We start from the raw sequence: 15005 nt of genomic DNA, 5'->3' as shown, positions 1-15005 counted from the left end.
TTTTCCAATTTCTTTGGCTTCTGAAGCACATCTAGAACCATAAGCTCTGTAGTCACCAAGCTTGGTTCTGATCTTGAATAAAAATTGCCAAGGGCATATTTAGTAGATCATAAAATCTGGTTAAGTGACTCTTAGGAATTAAGACTTCTCTGTATAGCATGCTTTCCAAGAAAAAGTGAAGAGGGGGTGACAATAGATAGAATCAGATGAAATTAGTAATTAAACCTACACACACACACAGAAACACACGCACATAATACTAAAGGTTGGCACACTGGAAAGCCCATGATTGGTGGAATTATATAGGCCTGAATTGAATCCCAGTCCCGTAATGTCTTGGGGGAAATTATTTCACCTTTTTTTTTTTTTTAAAGATTTTTATTTATTTATTTGACAGAGCTATATAGAGACAGCCAGCGAGAGAGGGAACACAAGCAGGGGGAGTGGGAGAGGAAGAAGCAGGCTCATAGCAGAGGAGCCTGATGTGGGGCTCGATCCCGTAACACCGGGATTACGCCCTGAGCCAAAGGCAGACGCTTAACCGCTGTGCCACCCAGGCGCCCCTATTTCACCTTTTAATACTTAAATTGTTTTTCTTTTTTTAACCTGAGGGCGGAAAAACATCCACAGAATTATTATGAAAATTCAATGAGAGAATTAATAGAAAGGCATTTGAAGTCATACTACTGGGATTAGATTCCTGGCTCACACAATCCTGGCAAGCGATTTAATGTTACAGAACCTCGGACTTCTCTTTTTTAAAAACAGGAATCATAATAATGCCTCTCTCACAGGTTTATTGTTAAGACTAAATGAGATAATGTGTAAGGACCTAGTCCAGTGCCTTTATAGCAGTGTGTCAGTTTGGCTGGGTATAATTTTGGCTACTTTTCCTCTCAAAACTTTGTAGATATTAGTGTGATTTCTTCTAGCTGTGGGGAAGCCTGAATGCAGCCTCAACCCTTTTCCCCTTGTAGGTAATTTGCTTTTTTTTTTTAAGGTTTTTTTCTTTAGAGTAATTTTAGGTTACAGTAAAATTGAGAGGAAAGTACAGAGATTTTTCATATACTCTCTGCCCCCCAAAATACATAGGCTCCCACAGTATCAACATCACTCACAAACAGGTTTTGTTTTGTTTTGTTTTTTTGTTACCAAAGATGAATCTATATTGACACATTACAATCACACAAGTCCGAAGTTTGCCTAAGGGTTCATTCTTGATGTTGTACATTCAATGGGTTTGGGCAAATGAATAATGACAAATATCCATCTTTGTAATATCATACAGGGTGTTTTCACTGCCCTAAACATCCTCTATGCTCTGCCTATTCATCTCCTCTCCCCCACCCCCACTGGCAATCACTAATCTTTTTATTGTGTCCATAGTTCTGTATTTTCTAGAATATCATATAGTTGGATCATACTGTATGTAGCTTTCTCAGATTGGCTTTCACTTAGTAATATGCACTTAAGTTCCTTCCTGTCCTTTCATGCCTGAGAGCTCATTACTTTTTAGTGCTAAATAATATTCCATTATCTGCTTGTACCACAGTTTATCTACCCATTCAAGATGCAGGACATCTTGGTTGCTTTCAAGGTTTGGCAATTATGGATAAAGCTTCTGTAAATGTCAGCATGCAAGTTTTTATGTGGACATATGCTTTCAACTCCTTTAAGTAAATACTGAGGAGCACAATTCCTAGATCCAATGGTAAGTATTTTAATTTTGTAAGAAAACGCCAGACTGTCTTCCAAAGTGGTTATGCCATTGTGCATTCCTGCTCAGCAATGAATGAGAGTTCCTGTTGTTCCATATCCTCATCAGCAATTGGCATTGTCACTATTCCAAATTTTGGCCATTCTAATAGGTGTGTTGTAGCATCTCATTGTTTTAATTTACATTTCTCTGATGATATATGATGTGAAGCACCTTTTCTTATGCTTATTGTCCATCTGTATATCTTCTTTGGTAAGTGTCTTTAAGGTCTCTGGCCCATTTTTTAATCAGTTTGTTTTCTTATTTTTGAGTTTTAAGAGTTCTTTGTATATTTTGGATAACAGCCTTCTAGCAGATGTGTCTTTCACAAAAATTTTCTCCCAGTCTGTGTATTCTCCTCTCATTCTCTTGATATTGTTTTTTGCAGATCCCAGGTTTTAAATTTATCATTTTTTTTAATGGATCATGTCCTTGGTGTTGTATCTAAAAAAACATCACCATACCCAGTCATCCAGATTTTCTCTTATGTCATCTTCTAAGAGTTTCATAGTTTCAAATTCCACATTTAGGTCTATAATCCATTTTGAGTTAATTTTTGTGAAGGATGTAAGGTCTGTGTCTAGATTTTTTTTTTTTTTTTTAGTGGGGATTCGTGGGTAGACAGGATATGGATGTCCAGTTGTTCTAACACCATTTGCTGAAGAAACTATCTTTGTTCCAGTATATTTCCTTTGCACTTTGATCAAAGATCACTTGACTATATTCATGAGGGTCTATTCCCGGGTTCTGTATTCTGTTCCATTAATCTATTTGTCTATTTTTTCACCAGTATCACCCTGTCTTGATTACTGAATCTTTACAGTAAGTCTTAAAATCAGGTAGTATCAGTTCTCCAACTTTATTCTTCACCTGCAATATTGTGTTGGGTATTCTGGATCTTTTGTTTCTCTGTATAAACTTTAGAATAAGCTTATCAATATTTATAAAATAAGTTGCTGGGATTTTGATTAGGATTGAACCGAATCTATAGATCAAGTTGGGGATAGTTGACACCCTGACAATACTAAGTCTTCCTATCAATTAACATGGAATATTACTTCATTTATTTAGTTCCCCTTTAATATCATTTATCAAAATTTTACAGTTTTCCTCATGTGGATCTTGTATATATTTTGATATACTTACACCTAAGTATTTCATTTTTTTGGATGGTAATGGAAATGTTATTGTGTTTCTAGTTTCAAATTTCACATGTTCATTGTTGGCACATAGGAAAGCAACTGACTTTTATATATTAACTTTGTATTCTATAGCCTTGATATAATCACTCATTGGGCCCAGGAGTTATTTGACTGATTTTTTTCAATGTTCTACATAGATGACTATGCCATTTGGAAAAAAATAATAATAATAAGGAGGAGGATGGAGAGGGGGAGGAGGAGAAGGAAGGAAGGAAGGAAAGAAAGAGAAAGAAAGAAAGAAAGAAAGAAAGAAAGAAAGAAAGAAAAAGAATTTTTGTCTTCCTTCCAATTTGTATACCTTTTATTTTCCTTTCTTGCCTTATTGCATTAGAAAAGACTTCCAGTATGATGTTGAAAAGGAGTGGCGAGAGGGAACATCCTTGTCTTTACCTGATCTAGTGGGAGATTTGAGTTTCTCCCCATTTCTCACATGTTAGCTGTATATGTGTGTGGGTATGCATATATATCTATATCTATATATCTGACATATACATAAGCATACATAACTGAATATATCACTACTATTGTTGTTTTTAACAAACTGTTATCTGTTAGATCAGTTAAGAATAAGAAAAAAGGTTTTATTTTCTCTTCACTTGTTCTCTTGGGTGCTTTTCCTTTTTTTACGTAGCTGAGTTTTTGACTTGTATTATATTCCTTCTCTCTAAAGAATTTCTCTTAACATTTCTTGCAAGGAAGGTCTATTGGCAAGAAATTCCCTCAATTTTTATTTGTATAAGTTTTTACTTCTCCTTCACTTTTTAATAATAATTTTTCAGGGTGCAGAATTCTAGGTTGTTTTTTGTTTGTTTGTTTTTTGTTTTTCTCTCAATACCTTAAATATTTCACTCCACTGTCTTCTTCTTAGCATGGTTTCTGAGAAGTCACGTGTAATTAGCTTTGCTCCTCTTTAGGTAAGGTGTCTTTTACCTCTGGCTTCTATTTTTAATTCATCTTTGATTTTCTGTAATTTGAAAATGATACACTTAGGTGTAGTTTGTTGGTATTTATCTTAGTTGGTGTTCTTGAGCTTCCTGGATCTGTTCCATGTCTGACATTAATTTGGGGAAATTCTCAGTCATTATTGTTTTAAAATATTTCTTCTGTTCCTTTCTCTTTTTCTTCTCCTTCCCACTCGGTATGACAATGGGTATTCTCATTATATGTATGTTACACCATTTTTAGTTGTCCCATAGTCCTTAGAAACTACATTCTGTTTCAGATTTTGTTCTCTTTCCTTTTTGGTTTTCAGGTATTCTGTTGATATATCCTCTAGCTCAGAGATTCTTTCTTCAGCCATGTCTAATCTACTAATAAGCCCATCAAAAACACCCTTCATTTCTGTTACTTTTTTTTTTAATCTCTAGCATTTCTTTTTTGTTCTTTCTTAGAATTTCCATCTTTCTGCTTACATTGCACATCTTTTCTTGCATGCTGTCTTCTTTATTTAGTAGAGCCCTTAGTATATTACTCATAGCTGTTTTAAATTCCTGGTCTAAAAATTGCAATGTCCCTGCCATGTCTGGATCTGATACATACTCTGTCTCTTCAAATTGTGGGGATTTTTGTTTTGTTTTGTTTCCTTTTTGTTATGCCTTATAACTCTATCTTGATAACTAGACATGCTGTTTTGGGTAAAAGGAACTGCAGTAAATAGGCCTTTAATAATGTGCTGGTGAGGTGTTGGAGAGGGAAAACATTCTATAGTCCGATGATTAGGTCTGTGTTTTAGTGAGCCTATGCTTCTGGACTATGAACTTCACAAGTGTTTCTCCCCTCTTTGGTGGGACAGGATGGCTAAGGTGGCCTGGAATGAGGTATCCTTTCCCCAGGTCACTTAGGTTCTGATAATACACCAGGTTTGGCTCTGGTTAACTAGTTTTCCCTGAAAGGCAGGTGTTACTAAGAAAAATGCTCTGATGTATTTCAAAATGGCTCCTTTTCGGGATGCCCAGGTGGTTCAGTAGATTAGGCATTTGCCTTCAGCTCAGGTCATGATCCCAGGGTCCTGGGATTGAGTCCCAAATCGGGCTTTTTGGTCAGCAAGGAACTGCTTCTTCCTCTGCCTGCTATTCCCCCAGCTTGTGCACTCATGCTCCCTCTCTGACAAATAAATAAATAAAATCTTTAAAAAAAAATGGTTCCTTTTCCCCCTCTCTCAGTTGGGAGACCCCAGGATTTTTCTCTGATACTTAGTATCCTGGAAATCTTACAATCTTGTGGGACCCTCCACCCCACCCCACCCCACCATGTCTAGGTCTCCCTGGAGATTTTAACTTTCTGAGTTGTCTACACTGAGCATCTAGCTATTCATCAATTACAATCAGGTTTTTCTACCCTGGCACGGCATCAGCTTCTGCTTGTAAGTATCTGCATCAGCAATCTCTGGCTCCCTGTATTTTCCTGTCTCTCCAATCTTGTGTACAGCACTTTCCCCTGTGTGTTCCCCTCCTATAGATCCAAGAAGAGTGGTTAATTTTTCAGTCTGTTCAGCTTTTTACTTGTTTTTAAGCTCTAGTGGTGACTTCCAACCTCCCTATAAGTGAAGCCAGAAATTAGACAAGTTGGTTTTCACGCCTGAAAAAGTGAAGAAATCTTTCTTCATCCTGTCATCCATTCAACAAATGCCTACTGGGTACCTCTAACTTGCTCAATAGCATTCTAGGCACTAATAATATCATGGTGAACAAAACAAACTCCTGCCTTCATGAAACTTGCATTATAGTGGAACCTTGAAGTTTAATAGTTTAATAAGGATATATCCTAGTGCTAAGTATTCTGTTTTTAATTTACCAAGAACACAGGATGTACTTTTGATCTTAAAGTTAAGTTTTTGCATCTAGTTTACTTATTTGTTCTGTAATGGCATTGAGTTGGGTCCTTGTTTTATTTTAAGCTTGCAACTTCTCTTTTTGTCTGTCATTTCATCTTTGAGCTCTTATTCATTGAACACTGGTTCTCATTAAGTTCTACAGAATGCAGCATTTATAAATTATTTTCTGTTCCTTTAGTTTATATTTTCATTTAGGTTGGACTCTATCTTTTGCATGCAACGCATGATCTCATGTTGTGCTATATAGTATTTCTGCATCACTGCCACATCATTTTGTTTCATCTTGCTCATTCTCTGCTATCTCTTCTGAGGTTTTATTATATATTATATACTAGGACTCTCTGCTTATAGTTGGGGTGGAGGGTGGTACACCATTTAAAGGGAGGAATACCTTCAAGTTTTAGACTATATCTTGAATTTAGCTCTGAAGTCCTCCCTTCCATGAGAGAGAGGTAGCTACATCGTTCATTTTTCATTATCACCAGTTTCTTTCTAGCAGCAGTTCCTACTAATCATTGATCAGGAGGAAAAGAGAAAAATAAGAATACTTACTCACTGAGTTTCTTTCTGGATTTAGTGATATTAGCAAGAATCATATTTAGCCAATTCAGAAGCTTGCCCTCTAGGATTTGGAGTGAGGTAAGGAACATAGCATAACTACTCTTCTTTACTACCCTCTGAAATCTTTTTTACCCCCTCAATAGCCACGTTTTGGAATGTTTTACTTAGATTAATGCTTTTTAACCTTGGACACAGGCATGGAGGTTTTTAAAAAAAGTGCTACATTTAGGCTGCACTCCAGACCAATTTAATTAGAATTTCTGGAGAAGAAGCCCAAATGTTATTTTTAAAAGTTCCCAAGGTGGCTTCAATGCTTGAGACCTAACCTTGAGAACTGCAGGCTTAGGCATGTTCCTTTCCTTCTTTGTGGCAGTGATTTTTAAAAACTATTTTTGCTCATTTTACAGATAATGCACTTCCAGAGAAATTTTATGGTATGGTAAAATTTTCATCTGACATCTTCCTAATCACTTCTTAACAGAAAATTGAGAAGGTCTCAATAACTATTTGGTAGTTGCTTACATATCTTTTTCATATGTATGATACAGTCCTCTGAAATCCACTTCTGCCTTTCCCTCACTCAACACACACTATCTTTCATAGGGGAAAAAAAATTCCCATTTCATTCATGTAACAATCCTCATTTTGAATAAAAATAAAGTACAGTTCCTATAGTTATATCCAGTATTAGGAAAATCATAAATTCACTTATTCAACATTTGGGAGATCAAAAGTCATAATTCTCCTCTTCAACACCTTGTGTGTGTGTGTCTGTCTGTCTGCACATACAAGTGTATGCTGGAAAAAGAGAACTGACAGGGTCTTAAGAGATGCATAAACATGTTGGTAGAAGGAGGATCCAGTGAAGTTGGCTTAGAGAATTCAGAGAAATAGAGAAACTAGAATATAAACTTTTGAAGATTAGAAATAGAAAGCATGTCTAAATTGTTCATTTTGTATCTTCCATGGTTAGCACAACTGAGTAGTGGATAAATATTTGTAAAATTAATGAATGAATACAAGATGAGTGTCATGGCTGCCAAGAGAAGAGTGGCAGGACATATGCTACAAAGTGTCATCTTTGATTATAGAAGCTATTGCATTTGCTCACTGGGAAATCACGAAAGGGATCTCCTATTTGCAAAAAGGGAAGACAAATGAAAAAACAGAGGCAGTTTATATGGATTCCTTTCTCCAAAAGTCGGCAATGAGAGAAAAAAGAAAGTGGGGGGGGCAGTAGTGATAATTCAAGAAGGAAGCATGACGGGAGAAGGTTTTATTTTAATATTGTAAGGATGTGAGCACATTGTCTCCCCAGAGAAAGAAACAATACAGAGGAAGTGACTGAAGGGGAACATGCCCCATTCTCCCGTCTCCACTGCATTAAAATCCATTGCATACCCAGCAATGTATTAACATGTTAAACATATAGAGGCAGAAAAAGATCAAGCAGAGATTAAGCAGGGTTTGGGTTTTTTTTTTTTTAACTACAGAATTTATCAAAGATTTATTATACCACATTTTATAATGTACATTATCACATCAGTGGCATTTCCCATGGAACCATGATTATGGAACCCCTCTTTAAAAAAAAAAAGTATCCTAATAGACTACAGTTGCTTTGGAAAATATGCTTTAAAGTAAAGATTCTTTCAGAAATTCTGTATCTAACTTTTTTTCAGTTGACATAAGCACTATTTAAAAAAAAACACCTTTTTTTGGTTATGTTGTTTTATTTTTTAATTCAAGTGTAGTCTCTCATGGTTCATTCCCCCTTCTGTTTACCCCTTCATTCTTCCCTTCCTTCTCCTACCGATCTCCCTATTTCTTATGTTCCATAAATGAGTGAAACCATATAATAATTGTCTTTCTCTGCTTGACTTATTTCACTTAGCATAATCTTCTTCAGTCCTGTCCATGTTGCTGCAAATGTTGGGTAATCGTTCTTTCTGATGGCTGAGTAATATTCCATTGTATATATGGACCACATCTTCATCCAGTCATCTGTTGAAGGGCATCTCAGCTCCTTCCACGATTTAGCTATTGTGGACAATGCTGCTATGAACATTGGGATGCATATGGCCCTTCTCTTCACTACGTCTGTATCTTTGGGGTAAATACCCAGTAGTGCAATTGCTGGATCACAGGGTAGCTCTATTTTTAACTTTTTAAGGGACCTCCACACTGTTTTCCAAAGTGGCTATACCAACTTGCATTCCCACCAACAGTGTAAGAGGGATCCCCTTTCTCCACATCCTCTCCAACATTTGTTGTTTCCTGCCTTGTCAATTTTTGCCATTCTAACTGGCATAAGGTGGTATCTCAATGTAGTTTTGATTTGAATTTCCCTGATGGCTAATGATTTTGAACATTTTTTCATGTGTCTGTTAGCCATTTGTATGTCTTCATTGGAAAAGTGTCTGTTTGTATCTTCTGCCCATTTTTTGATTTGATTATTTATTTCTCGTGTACTGAGTTTGAGAAGTTCTTTGTAAATCTTGGATACCAGTCTTTTATCTGTAGTGTCTTTTGCAAACATCTTCTCCCATTCTGTGGGCTGCCTCTTAGTTTTTCTGACTGTTTCCTTGGCTGTGCAGAAGCTTTTTATCTTGATGAAGTCCCACAAGTTCATTTTTTCTTTTGTTTCTCCTTGCCTTTGGAGATGTGTCATGAAAAAAGTTGCTGTGGCCGATGTCAAAGAGGTTAAACAAACTGAGGGCTTCAGAGGGGAGGGGAGTGGGGGATTGGGATAGACCGGTGGGGTATTTAGGAAGGCACATATTGCATGGAGCACTGGGTGTTATACGCAAATAATGAATCATGGGACACTACATCAAAAACTAGGGATGTACTGTATGGTGACTAACATAACATAATAAAAAATTATTATTAAAAAAATAAAAAAAAAGTTATGAAAGATAAGAATACTTAATGACACAGAAAAAATAATTCAAGTGTAGTTAGCATACACTGTTATATTAGTTTCAGGTGTACAACCTAATGATTCAATAATTCTATACATTACTCAGTGCTCATCACGATAAGTGTACTCTCAATCCCCGTCACTCATTTCACCCATCCCCCCCACCCACCACCCCTCTGGCAGCTACCAGTTTTTCTCTATATTTAAGAGTCTGGGGTTCTTGTCTCTTTTTTTCTTTGTTCATTTGCTTTGTTTCTTAAATTCCACATATAAGTGAAATCATATGGTATTTGTCTTTATCTGACTTATTTTGCTTAGCATTATATTCTCTAGATCCATTTTGCTGCAGAAGTCAAGACTTCATTCTTTTTATGGTTGAGTAATATTCCATTGCATATATATTCCACCTCTTCTTTATCCATTCATCTATTGATGGACACTTGAGTTATTTCCCTAATGCTATTCAAAATACTGCTACAATAAACATATTTTTGTTTTATTACCATACCATCTTCTGTTATTTCCCATTGCAAATATGCAACAATTGATTTTCATTTATAATTTAAATAGGATTTAAGGGAAAGGATATAAGTTTCATACTTTTGAGAATCAGAACTGGACTGGAATGCTGTTGCACTACTTATTACCTGAGCAATCTTGTACAACTTACTGAACCTACTCGTGTACTGAGCTCCCTAATCTCTACTATATCAGCACAGACAATAATCAGCTGTGCAGCAGAGATAGCCATGAAATAGGAGTCTAGTTAAAAGGGCTAATTTCCACAAATGCCTAGGGAGGATTATAACATAAACATGTAGACAGAGCTAAAAACATGCAGGCAATTGAAATGCCCAGGAAAAACAAAGAGAAAAAAAGAAACCTAAAGTGCTTTGTGGGGAGAGGTATCACAGATTGTGCTTACCCTTGAAGAAAGGGCAAGAACATAAGGCATGTGATAGACAACAAATGATAATAACTTAATTAATTTAATCCGGCTCACAGAGCAACCTAAACTTTGATGAAAAATAGACATTTCTCCTTTTCACTGTTTCTTATTAAAATATGATGTTGCTTTGCAAAATATACTTTAAAAATAATTAAGCTAAGCCTCTGACCAGCAAGCAAGTTTAACATGGACTAAGTGGAAGGGTTTAGGGGCATATCTAGTTGTATCTCACATGAAATGAATCGAACACAATTTAGGATGCGCTTCAATCATAAGGAACAAAAATAAGACCATACCATCATGTGTAGTGGTTAAGCGTGTGAGTTTTGGATGTCCTGAATGTGATTCTGGCTCTTCAACTCATAGCCATATGATCTTTGCTAAGTACTTTAATATCTCTGAGCTCTTCACTTGTAGAGTGGGAATGAAAATGCAAAACATTAGGGTTGTTTCAAAGCTTATGATACTGTGTAAAGTGCTTAGCTTAGAGGTGACTACCTCCATATCCTTCAAAGTTAACTCTCAATAAGTGATAGCTGTTATTAATATTATAACACTGTGACATCGTAAACATGACCTTTGAACTCAATCAGATCTAGGTTCAAATCCTGGTTCCACCACTTCTTGATTAATGATCTCAGAAAGTTGCTTAACTTCTCTGAGCCTCATCTTCTTACTCATTTATTTATTTATTTTTAAACTTTCTTTTTAACTTTATATGGGTTTTTTTGCTTTGTTTTGTTTTGTTTTTTGAGAGAGAGAGAGAGGAGGGGCAGAGAGAGAATCTTAAACAGGCTCCACATCCAGTGCAGAGCCCAATGCAAGGCTCGATCTCACAACCCTGAGATCAAGACCTGAGTCAAAATCAAGAGTCAGATGCTTAACCAACTGAGCCACCCAGGCACCTTTCATTTTCGTATTTTAAATGAGTATAATAATACCAATGTCTTTGGTGATGCTAAAGGTTAAATGAGATAATGCATGTAATGTATATTTAACATGTGGCAGGCATTCAACAGATGACAGTCATTTTTACCACTTTCCCCAAAGAATAATGTCTAATTTTTTTAACCACAGAATCCAAGGTCCCTCATAATCTGGCCAAGCTCTTTTTCCAGCCTCAGCTCTTAACATCCTCCTTCTATATTCCCCTTCTTCCTTTCTTTTTCTTCTGCTTTTCTTAACTCCTCTGTCTCCTACTTCATAAACTTTCACTCTCAGAACTGGGATTCTGTTCTTTAAGGAAATAGCCCCTTTTGAGATTCTCACCAAGAGACGAGAAAGAAAGCTCCCACATCTGATCTTGATACTTAACTCAGTCAAAACTGCTCTTATATCAACGCTCATCGTCACCTTGGGGAGGGCTTGATCTCTTACAACAATAAGACACTGTCAACTTTTTCTCTTCCTGAAAAATTCTATTAATTTAAAACACACGCACGCATACACACACACTTGGTATTTGTCATTCTTCTCTGGCCTCATTAGCTCTCTTGCCAGTATTTCATCTTCTACTACCTTACCTGTTAGTAGTTCCCCAGCACTAGAGACAGTGATGATTATGACAACCATGAGCATTAGATGTAATAACACAGCTACAACTCAGTTTTAGCTGATGTTGCCTTGGAGAAATTTAGTCCAGATTTCCATGTGAAATATCTTGATTTTTAAGATTGGCAACAAGTTTGAAAAAGAAAAAAGCATGTATATTGTAGAACACCCCTGAATTCACTCTGTGGCCCATCAGTTCACAATCTCTGCTCTAGAATATTCAGATAGCACTGCCAATGATTCTTGTGTGCACCTTGGGGATTACAGGGATGACACTTGTGGACTCGACTATATTCCAAGCACCTGGCACAGTGTCTGGCACATAGCAGACATACAATAAATACACATTGGATGAATGAGTTGTGCAGACATCCCCTTTCATAGTTAAATTTATTCACTGTTACTCAATCTAATGGTTGGCCAAACATTTTGGTTTCATTCTTAGACTAGTTCCTGTTAAAGGTCTGCTATTGGTGTTTCCCAGCTGTTAAACTATGCTATTCTTAGTACTTTGCTTTACAGTTTGTTTCAAAATATTCTGGATGCATCCTGCTTGTGTCAGACATGGTCATCACACTCCTTCAATTGCCTTGTCATCACTATTGTTTTCTGGCATCACACTTTCTACAACGCAACATTCCCACTGCGGGAAAAATGCTGTCACTGTCTAAGGAATGATAGGACTAGTCCCGGATATTTCCCCCACATCAGAGCATCTTCTTTAAGCTGTATAGAGAATGAAAATGGTCATTTTACTACTTCACTCATTCATTCAAAGCTAAGTCATTGAAAAAAAATCATTGAGAGGGTAACTCTGTGCTTGACACAAAAAAGACAAGAAAAACACGACCTTTAATTTCAAGGAGCTGACAGTCAAGTAAAACAGTTGGTAACAGCCTAGTATAATGTGTGCTGTAAGGAGAAGGAAGCACACAGAAGAGGCAGTATGGACAAGTGGTTAAGAGCACTGCTTCTGGAGCAGACTCCCAGGTTCCAAGTTTGGCTTCACTACTTACCAGCTGTTTGAACAAGTTATTTAACATCCTGTGACTTAGGTTTTCCCATCTGTAAAATGGTGTGTGAGGGAATCTACCTTGTAGATTAAGATTTAAGTGAATTAAAATGTGTAAAATGCTTAGACTAGTACCTGGTATAAAGTAACTCAATAAATGTTATGTTAATACTACAGAAGGTGTATTTAACCTTGTGTGTGTGGTTGGTCTATGGAGGTAGCTAGGTAAAGAGAAAGTCAGAAAGATTTTCCTGAGGTAAGTATAGATATAAGCCTTGAGGATTTCTTTCCTCAACAAATATTATCAGGTATTTGCTGTGTGCCAGGCCCTCGATGAATACATGTAAAACAATAGGGCTTAGAACATATAGAAGGAAAACTTCCTAGGCAACAAGAAAAGCAAGTTCAAAGCCATGAAGATGTGAGAAGTCAAGGTGTTCTTGGAAGTGCACATAGTTCAGTGTGAGGGAGAACAGGACTAGAGTTGAAGTAGAGAAGATAAGACGAAGAAGAGGGAGTGAGGCGTCAGATTGTAGACAGCCTGTATATCACACTGTAGCATTTGATACTTATTCCACAGACACAGGAGCAAAGGAAGGGTTTAAGTTGGGGAGTGACTGTGATCTTATTTGTGTTCTTACAGCATTACTCTGGTGATAATATTAATCTGAGCAAACACAATGTTCTTTAGGAAGCAAGACCTCCCTCAAAACTCTTCACAGGAGAGGGGTGGGATGGCTTTTTATGCAAATCAAAACTAATGGAATTGGAAATAAAAGCACTTACAAATTCTGAAGTGAAAGTGAGTTTTCCACATGTGATTGGAGCATGAGGTATCATCTCAAAAATATATGAGGCTTTCAGTGTAAAATAACAACTCAGGCCTGGCCCTTCTGGATCGATCCTTTTTGTGTCTCATTCACTCATTTAATCAACAAACATTTATTGTGCCAGACACTGCTCTAGGCACCTGAGATAGAACAGTAAAACAACAAGAACAAAAAGATTTCTGACAGCTGGAAGAGAGACAGATAATAAACATTAAAGATAATAAGTTAGTTACATGAAATATTAAAAGGAGATAAGTATTACGGAAATTTAAAATATGAAGCAGAGTAAGAAAAACTGGGATTGTCCATTCATGATAGGAAGCATAATAGCATGATTTCAACACAGAATGAAAGGAATTGCAAAGATGTCTGCAGCGTAAAATTCATGATAAACTCTACATTGGGTGCAAAGTCCTGTCACTACACATGGGTCTAAGCTGCAGAAAGAGAGCCACCCCTGAAAAACTGCATCTGTGCACATATACATACATACATAGTAGGATGCTTCATATATATATGTATGTATTATATAAATCATGATTTTCACAGCCTATATAAGTCTGCTTTGAACAATGTGATGTGGACAAGGCTTAAAATGGGCCGGAACATTTTCTCCCCATTCCTTCCACAATAAACAATGCCAGAGTTTGAGGGTGGGGGGGTGTATGTAAGTGTATGTGTGTGTGTGTGTTTTGGATAGCATCTCCTGCTTGGAACAGAGCCGGCCATAGCCCTATTCTTCTACAACCTGTCCTGATAACAGCCCAACCCCACAGGAACCTCAATTTAAAAAAAAAAAAATCACAAAAACAAGCAAACCCCCTTCAACAACATAGTATCATGGAGTGGTGTCCTTCATCACTAATCCACCCTTTATGTAGTCCGGACTCCAAGGGAAGAATGCCACCTACCGAATCATCCGCACCAGTCTGTCCTGCAAAATGCAGCAACACTCAACTCCACCGGGGTTGGCTCCAAATCCCCTCCCTCTGATTATTCTCCGGCCTTAAAAAAATTTGCCACTATTTGGGCTGTCAGGAAGTTATGCTCTCGGCGCAGATATCTGATAAACATTTCCACATATTGTAGCCTTCTCAATGGCTAAGCCAAATTTCAGAGTCCTCTCTCTTGCCTGCATTTTCCTTAATTGCGCTTTGACGTTTGGAATGCCCAGGTCTTTGCAGCCACAGACAGCGGAAACCGCTGCTGCAAATTTTGCAGGGGCCGCTGATCCGCGGCTGCAGAAGCCAACGAGGGCTACCCGAAGAGGCTAACGTTCCGGATTGCTCAAGAGGTCAGGCGATGCCGGGGGCTCCCAAGGTGCACAACCACGGCACCCTGCGAAGCGCAGCTCCAGCCCGAGGCCTCGGGGGTGGGGGTTTGGGCTG

General features: G+C 37.4%; 1 protein-coding gene and 1 long non-coding RNA gene across 2 annotated transcripts in view; one reads left to right on the top strand and one right to left on the bottom strand.

Annotated features, from left to right (window-relative positions):
* LOC109489330 overlaps positions 1 to 15005 on the bottom strand; it is a 192824-nt gene that overhangs the window by 176652 nt on the left and 1167 nt on the right. The window lies entirely within an intron of this gene.
* Positions 14381 to 15005, top strand: part of ARHGAP20 (Rho GTPase activating protein 20) — a 128952-nt gene continuing 128327 nt past the window's right edge. The window contains exon 1 of the mRNA XM_034665721.1: positions 14381 to 14911. The gene's annotated coding sequence lies outside the window, so the exon portion shown is untranslated. The remainder of the gene's footprint in view (positions 14912 to 15005) is intronic.

The sequence above is a fragment of the Ailuropoda melanoleuca genome, chromosome 8 (assembly GCF_002007445.2).
Source record: "Ailuropoda melanoleuca isolate Jingjing chromosome 8, ASM200744v2, whole genome shotgun sequence".
Lineage (NCBI taxonomy): Eukaryota > Metazoa > Chordata > Mammalia > Carnivora > Ursidae > Ailuropoda > Ailuropoda melanoleuca.
This window is presented reverse-complemented; position numbering and strand designations above follow the sequence as displayed.